Here is an 8967-nt window from a genome sequence, read left to right as displayed (position 1 = left end):
ATGGAGGTATTGGACGAATGGAGTTTAAGAAGTGGTGCTTTCCGGATTGGGAAGGAAGCTGGTGAAGTATGAAGTGGCCGGAGTTGGCAGTTGGTCAAGCTTAGAAATCTGGGTTTCGGTGTTACATATGGACCGGGCCTTGGCACATTTTCGTTATCTTGTTAGGTTTTAATTCTTAATCAAGACTAGTCACATCACGGATATGAAGAGTGGATGAGAAACTCAACAGAGGGCCGGCTACTGGAGCCGCAACTGGGGAAAAAGAAAGGAACAGAGATTGAGAAGAGGAGTCAACCGTGAAGGTTTCTGGCCGCGCAACACAAGGAGGAGAAGAAGGGTTCCATTGCCGACAACAGTGAAATCTCCCTATCTTTTTCTTGTTATTTATTTTTATGGATTTTAAGAAATCCATAACCATGTTTTGCTAGATTTTTTGTAGCTAGGGTTTTTGGTGGCAATTGCTTCAAGCATCGACCATTATGAAATAATTTGGATTAATTTGGTATTAGGCTATTTTGAATAGAATTGTCGAAATCCAGTGTTTATGATTTATTGATTTTATAAATACTATTTGTTATTGCTCCACCGGCTTTGTACGAAGTAAAAGCTTAAATGCATAGATGTATTTCGTGTTCTAATTTTATTTGTTACAATATTTGATAATCCATGCTTAGGTTAAATCATTTGACGGGTTATGCCTAAACGATACAGATAGTGATTGTGAACCGATAATTATATTTTCAATTATCTTCTTGTCATTATAATTGATAGTCCATCCTTAGGAAACTCTGATGGGTTATACTTAGGAGATGCGAGTTTATTATCGATAATTACAACAATAATAGGTGTTGCAATCAAACGAAAATATAACTACATATTTGGAATTCGAATGCTTTTCGGTACTCAATTAGAAATAGTAGTGGAACCCATAAACCCTGATTATCGTCTTTCCTATTGATTTTATTTTATTAGATTTATTATATTATTTCGTTTTACATTTCTCGTTCTAAAAATCCTAAAATAATTTCTGGTTAGTTCATTAGAGATATTGATTAGAGTATTTCCACCGCCCTTTGTGGGTTCGACCCGTACTTGCCTTTGTCTACTAGTTAGACACCGTGCGAATGCGGTTATTACATATAGGGTTTCCTAGAAATCTTATCAATAGGTCATCTATTTCTCCAAGCTATCACAATCTTTCTCATAACCTCTCAGAGCAATTCTTCTTCAAACCATAAAATTCTCTGATCTCTCTCTTCATCTACTTCCCTCCCTAAGACCAGCCCTAAATCTCTTCACTGTGACTGGAGCAGCCTTTTAACGACCACAGTGCGTGGTTTAGGCGAAGATTGTTCTTGCTCAACCTCCCGTAACTCACTTTCAGAAACCCTAGAATCCCACTTCTAACCTCTCTCAGATTTTAGGTAACTACATTTTGGCGACCACAGTGGGAGGTTGTCCACTCAGTTATAGATCTCAATCATGGTCACCATTACGAAGGAAGCTGATTCCACCAATCCAAACGCAAAAAAGACGTTCCATTATTTCAGTATCTGTAAATCCATTATATATTTAGCCGAGAGAGTTATCTCTACAAGTAGTTTTTTTCTCTCAAACGAGTGTTTGACCTTAGTGAATAAGTTAATGACGTCCCGAATCACCCGAAACTTTCCCTCTATGGAAAAACGTCCCAGTAACCTATTTCCATAAAATCTACTACTAATCCTTGAAAACGTAGGGTAAGGACCAAGGCGAGCTCCTGGGACTCAACAGAATCTTGCAGAACCTCAGACCGACATCCAGACTTATCTGAAAACGCCTTTAGAGTTACCAGTAGGGATAGATCCAACAAAATAAGATCGAGTACATGTTTCCTAAAGAAGGAGTACTAAAACTGATGAAAATAGCATAGAAGGGATCCAGTATATCTGTAATCGACCTCACCGGAGAAGATGAAGCTCGTTATGAACGCGACAGATCAAAAGAGAAACCATCCAGTCGAACTTCTCACTCTCAAGTACTTCAAAGACCAGATGATGCTCTAAAATTAGAGATTCTGACGAATATTTTCTCCAAAATTCGTTTAGGCCAAGGACCCTCAATCTGATCATAAGGGACTCGGGAAGTTTACCTCACTTTACTATTTTACTTATAACTCTTTCATTCTGTATCCGATTGACCTAGTTCTTTTTCTGTCGGATTTTCCTTTTCATCGTCTACAAGATGAACTTAACGAAAACTTGGAAAGGATCCAAAAAATTCGGAACCTAGTAAAAAGCGTTGCAGAGCCATATAGGGTCATATATCGCTAGCCAAGATAAATCTTGTCGTTCTTCCTGCTTCAGAGGATCATGAACAGAACGCGACAAAGTATAAGAAGATACTAGATTCCAAGAGGATGCTCGGCCAAAGCTCATACTTATCCGAAGATGTAAAGCCGTCGGTCGATATGATATCTCAACACCCATCCCATCAGAAAGAAGGGAAGTCCTAGCAATTGTACGACCAAGTCTTGATGAACCTACATCTTAGCTACACCAACGATTATCCAGTATCATTTTTCAATGGGACCTCAGTTCACCCAAGATGGAGAAGCATAATATCTTTGCAGTCGAATCTATCAAGGAAAAAGAGATGTGTAGTGATGAGGTTAACTATTTAGGATACTCATCCAGGTGTTTGCTAGAAGTTCCCACAGTCAAAGCCTTTTATCTTTGAAAGATCAGCTCGATAAGATATCCCATGTGTCAGACTCGAACGTGATGACCGAAAAACAAGATGCGACGACCACTTATGGCTCCCCAAATCAGAAAACCACTACCTCAAGTTGGGATGTACAGTGGGGACTTTCGAAGAACTCCATCATCAGCAACCTGAATGCAAAACAGATTTCTATTATCCTTAAAACACGTATCTTGCATTACTAGCTCTATAATTCGTTCACCGTTGTACTGGTCCTATGACGTGTCTACTTCTCTTAATTTTGGTTTACCATCTCCCAGAAGAAAAATAGGTCTCGGTAAATGATTTGTCTAAACAAGTTCACATGAATCCCTGTCAAGGCACCTAGTAGAGGAGGAACAACAACTTCATCTTGTCCAGGAAGACACATGCGGCCAGATACTCTACACGACTCTCCACAAACGTATCCAGCCTGCAAAGTATCGCTTTCTCGCCTTTAAGACTCAATCTCTTACACTACAAGGGTTTTACTTCATTTTTCCAAGCGTCTCGAGTCGATAAGAATCTTTAGTCATATATCAAACTAGGGACTAACGGAAAACCGTGCTACGCACCTTTGCATGACCAACAAGAGGTGACCTGACATCCAGTTTCCAGATAAAGATTTATAAACAATCAAGGCAAGAGTCTCTAAAGATTGGGACACATTGAGACCATTCAACTACTCAAACCCACATTACAACGTGTTATTACTTGGGGACTATGAGATTAGAGTTCGGCCTTCAAAGTCGTGAAAGGGAGTCTTCTGTGACTCGATAAATCTCGCATCTCTCTTCAGTATCGTCGAATTCTCCTTCGTCAGCATCTTCTCTGTATTCAGAAGTTGTTGCACTATGTCCCGGATCCTGACTGAAGATGTGACGGTTCAAATCTGGATAGTTTCGTCCCTATAAGATGTTTTAGGGTTTTATATGCGTGCAACATGACTATATCAAGTAAAATAAGCATTCAAATCATTCTTCAACAATGAACGTATGCAGGAGATAAACTAGGGTTCGCAATCGGTTTGAATAAGAGTATACAGTTTCCAGTCTACTCGGACGCGGCTCATACTTTAGTCACATAACTCGAAAATCTAAGACAAATGGGTAGAGATTTCGATAACGCTCCATTGATAAAAATATCCGTCCATGTCTCTCCTACCACGTGTTAAAAGGGAATTATGTTTCAAAATACGGTCCAAGAGATGTCATCAAAACACTTAAAGGAATTGCTGCTAAATATTTGAATTCCCGGTTTCAACTTAACGTGGGTTTATCACCATAAAAAAAATCTCCAAATCCTAATTTTACTCTAATAAATGAAATTCGGGTCTTTTATGTTCGGTAGTTGGGATCAACCACTGAAATCGGATGTCAAACAAAGTTTCTACAGCTTCTGGAGTGAAGGCCGCGCAAAGGAGGAAGCCCTATTACAAATTTAACTTAGGGTTTTCACCTACTCACATACATGACGAAGCAATCTAGGGTTTCCATCAAGTTTGAACTCATGAAGGTCCCCTTCCTTTAACAGGTGCATAAGGGAAACGTTCAGAGAGAGAAAATATCAACCCTGAAGAAAATCATCCAGCAAAGGCCCCCAGAGAAAATCTTTTTCTTCAAGTTCAGCTGCTTCACTTAGGCCTCTGCATCTCGAGCCGCCTGCTTAGCATGTTCCATCTCTTCATCTACCATACGCAACTCAGATTAAGAACCTCCCTGAACTCAATTTACCCAAACAGACCCCGACAGAATCGATCCACTCTCGTAACCACCTTATATTGAAAGCAAAGATTCTCATGGGTTTTCACCGAGTTTCCCAAGTTTACAAGATCATCAGAAGCAAGACCATTCGGAGTTATCATTCTCACGATATAATCCGTCACCCGCCTCATCCGCATGCTACCAAGGTCGAACTCGTTCTCACCATGAAGAGTACTCTACAAACAAAGAGAAGATCAGACAAGGATGCAAAGTTCAAAGTACATAAGTTAAAATCAAGGGAACAACAACACATGAGTATGGTTTTATTTACATGAAGACCGATCTTTTCCCCTAAAGCCTTATCCTCTCCTAATCTCTTCAAGCGTTGTCTTATCCTAATCCCTTCAAGCATACCCTCATGCCTAGAGTCCTATACTTATCAAAAAATCCATCTCACATCTCAATAGATACTCGTGTATTTGTTTGGGTCCACACTTTAACAAAGGATTAAGGGAAATACGTTTTCTTCACGACAAAGGGTATAAACATAAAATCAAATGATGGGCATATCTCTGCCCTTAGGATACAAAATTTACAACCTAAACCAACCTAATGAAGGTTAGTGAAGTCATAATCTTTCTCATAACCTCTCAGAGCAATTTTTCTTCAAACCCTAGAATTCTCTGATCTCTCTCTTCATCTGCTTCCCTCCCTAAGACCAGCCCTAAATCTCTTCCATGTGACTGAAGCAGCCTTTGAACGGCCACTATGCGTGGTTTAGGCAAAGACTGTTCATGCTCAACCTCCTGTAACTCACTTTCAGAAACCCTAGAATCCCACTTCTAACCTCTCTCAGATTTCAGGTAACTACAATAATTGGCCTTAAAATTAATTTTCACAAGAGCCAAAATTTTGGGGTGGTCTATGAATGAGATCTACATCAGTTTGCTGATTTACTTGGTTGTTATACTATCAGTCTTCTCACTATCTATTTAGGTTTTCCTTTAGGTGATAAATACAAAGGTATATCCAAATGGGATAGAGTTATAGATAAGTTCATTTCTATGCTTGCGGGTTGTAAAGAATCACACTAATTAATAATGTACTTATTAGTTTACCGACATATTATATGTCTCTCTTTGAAATTCCTGTGTCTGTGTCGAAAAAATTGGAGAAGCTGATGAGGGATTTCTTATGGAATGACAACAATGGAAAGTAAAAAAATGCGTTATTTAAAATAGGATGTTCTCTATAGAAGGAAAAAGTTTGGTGGTTTGGGCATTAAAAATCTGACAAAGATGAATAAAGCTATTCTCACAAAATGCCTGTAGGGATTTGCAAATGAAGATGATGTTCTTTGGAAGAATATTGTAGTAAAAAAATATGGCACAAATGTTGTTGATTGGCTTTCTAAAAATCCAAAAATCTCTTTTGGCAGAGCTGTTTGGAAATGAATTATAAAGCTTTGCAGCATATTCAAATCAAATGTGAAGTTCAAAGTGAACAATGGTAAGAAGGTGAGATTCTGGATTGATAACTGGCTTCTTTCTTCTCCTCTACAGGATGTTTTCCCTAATCTTTATAACATACCTAGAAAGAAAAAGGCTTTTGTGTCAGATTGTTTTACAGAGGTTGCAGGGAGTATTGTGTGGGATGTGGGTGTTCCAAAAAGATTAAATTCTAATGTTAGAACTGATATGAGTTGGCTACAAAGAGAATTGAGTACTGCTATAATTAAACAAGATGATGAAGATATTATGGAGTGGTCTTTGACAATCAAAAAAATGTTTTCTGTCAAGTCTACTTGTGATAAGATTGCAAATGAAGAACTGGAGACGCCTGTTAATAATATTTTTAGAATTATTTGGCAGTTAAAGGTACCTCATAAGATTGGTTTTTTCTTATGGACTTTATCTCATTCAAGACTTCCAACAAGAGACTTGCTCGGAATAAAGGGGATGAAGGTTCCTACTAGTTGTTTGTTCTGTAATGGTATCGAGAATGCAGATCATATCTTCTTGCATCGTGTTTTTGCACAAAAGGTTTGTACCCATTTCAGCTATAAATAGGTCATCTATTTCTCCAATATATCCCAATCTTTATCATAACCTCTCAGAGCAATTTTTCTTCAAACCCTAGAATTCTCTGATCTCGCCCTTCAAAGATTGAGCACAAAGGTGAGCATGCGCATTCCAACACAACTAATTTGTGTTGAGTTGAGCCTTGTCTTGTCTGTCAGAAATGACTAAGACAGAATCATCATTTTCGACCTCTTGCTTGATTTGTTCATTCTTGTTCTATCTCTTGTTTTTCTTCTTTGACTTGTGATGAAGAGTGTCATTATCACAACGTTCACTAGTACAAGAGATTTCAGTCATGATATCTTTCTTTACTCTTTCAAGAAAACTCTTGTAATTATTGTCACCAATAATTAACAGTTGAGAGTCATTCTTGTGACTAACTTTTGGTCCCTTCTTGTCTATGGAGGACTTAGGGACCCATTTAAAGATGGGTTTCGCAGGAGCAGCTTTCTCCTTCATACCATTAGGACCATAGCCCTTTTGGATATTTTGCGAAAAAACTTTTCTCCAATTTGGAACATCAGATCTTGTCTTCGCATTTACAAAGTTATCTTTATTTTTATAATTGGGTCTTATATGAGATGACCTTGTTGAGCGGTAGGAAAACTTGAACTATCATTATAATAATTCTTTTGCCTAAACTTAGGACAATAACAATCTGAGTTCTTTCGGGGAGCAAACTTAGCCAATTCGTTTGATACAAAAGAGAGTGTATCTTGCATCTTACGAACTTTGCATCCTTATTGCAAGTGTCCTTTATTACCACAATAATAATAATAATGCTTAGTAACATACGAAGACTGAGTTTTAATGTTACCTGTTTGTGGAAGCTCTTCCATTGGAGATAGACGAGTTTTATTCTTCTTCATATCTTTGTTCAATATTGTTGCTTTCTTGACATTAGCAAAAGTGTTTTCTTTGATTGTCACTGGTTTGAAAAAGCAAGGGTCTAACAACCTCACCCAACATTTCACTTAGTAATATGTATGGACTAACTCCAATATACTTTCAAGAGAATCAACTAGACAGTCAGACTCAATCTTAGGAAAAATATATCAAAGAATTATATCTCAATTTGTCGATTCAATCCGCAATCAAGCAAATAGGAATTTACGAGCCTAATTGAATAGAAGAGAAATTACTTGAACGGTACCAAAGACCAATGTTCAAGGATCAATCAATTTAAATCAACAACCAAAGGTTGGATTTACCAATTGATCGATTGAACTCACAACCTGTGATATTTCAATTATATAACAAAATATAATGCGGAAAATAAATAACACAGACACCAGAAGTTTTGTTAACGAGGAAACCGAAAATGCGGAAAAACCCCGGGACCTAGTCCAGATTGAACACCATACTGTATTAAGCCGCTACATGCACTAGCCTACTACAACTAACTTCAGTCTGGACTATAGTTGAACCCTAATAAATCTCACACTGATTCAAGGTACAGATGCGTTCCTTACATCTCTGATCCCAGCAGGATACTACACACTTGATTTCCTTAGCTAATCTCACCCAGAACTAAGAGTTGCTACGACCCAAAGTCGAAGACTTGATAAACAAATCTGTCTCACACAGAAAAGTCTATAGGAATAGATAAATTTGTCTCCCACAGAAATACCTACGGGTTTTGTTCCGTCTTTTGATAAATCAAGGTGAACAGGAACCAATTGATACACCAAACTTATATTCCCGAGGAACAGCCTAGAAACATCAATCACCTCACAATAATCTTAATCGACTAACGAAACAAGATATTGTGGAATCACAAACGATGAGACGAGGGTGTTTGTGACTACTTTTCTATCTTGCCTATCAGAGATATAAATCTCAATCCAATCTTACGATTGCACTCAATCATGATAGAAACAGCAAGATCAGATCACACAACTACATAGAAAATAGTTGGGTCTGGCTTCACAATCCCAATGAAGTCTTCAAGTCGTTAACCTATAGGGTTTCGTGAAAAACCTAATGTTAAAGGAGAATCGACTCTAGTTTATACAACTAGTATCACACAGGAGGTGTGGGGATTAGGTTTCCTAGTTGCTAGAGTTCTCCTTTATATAGTCTCCAAATCAGGGTTTGCAATCTAAGTTACCTTGGTAACAAATCATTCAATATTCACTGTTAGATGAAAACCTGATTAGATTCAAAATAATATCTTTCAACCGTTAGATCGAACTTCGCTTGTTATACACAAATGAAACGTAACTTCGTTTAGGTTTGGGTAACGGTACCTAAACGTGTACACTTAGTTGATTCAACAATAGTTAACCAATGGTTAGCCATATGAGCACTTTCATATCAACCTTATGCATCTTCACCATAACTAGTTCAAATGACTCAAATGAACTAGTTAGAGAGTTGTTCAATTGCTTAGATCCTATAGAAGTATACAAGACACAATGGAAGCAAAATCGGTTTTGATTCAATTGAATCGATTCATGAAC

At 37.8% G+C, this 8967-nt stretch overlaps 1 pseudogene; it reads left to right on the top strand.

Annotated features, from left to right (window-relative positions):
• The window catches only part of LOC113316029, a 44357-nt pseudogene continuing 35390 nt past the window's right edge, over positions 1–8967 (top strand).

This window comes from Papaver somniferum, chromosome 10 (assembly GCF_003573695.1).
Source record: "Papaver somniferum cultivar HN1 chromosome 10, ASM357369v1, whole genome shotgun sequence".
In the NCBI taxonomy this organism is placed as follows: Eukaryota; Viridiplantae; Streptophyta; class Magnoliopsida; order Ranunculales; family Papaveraceae; genus Papaver; species Papaver somniferum.
The sequence above is the reverse complement of the archived record's forward strand: the minus strand, read 5'-3'. Positions and strand labels throughout refer to the sequence as shown.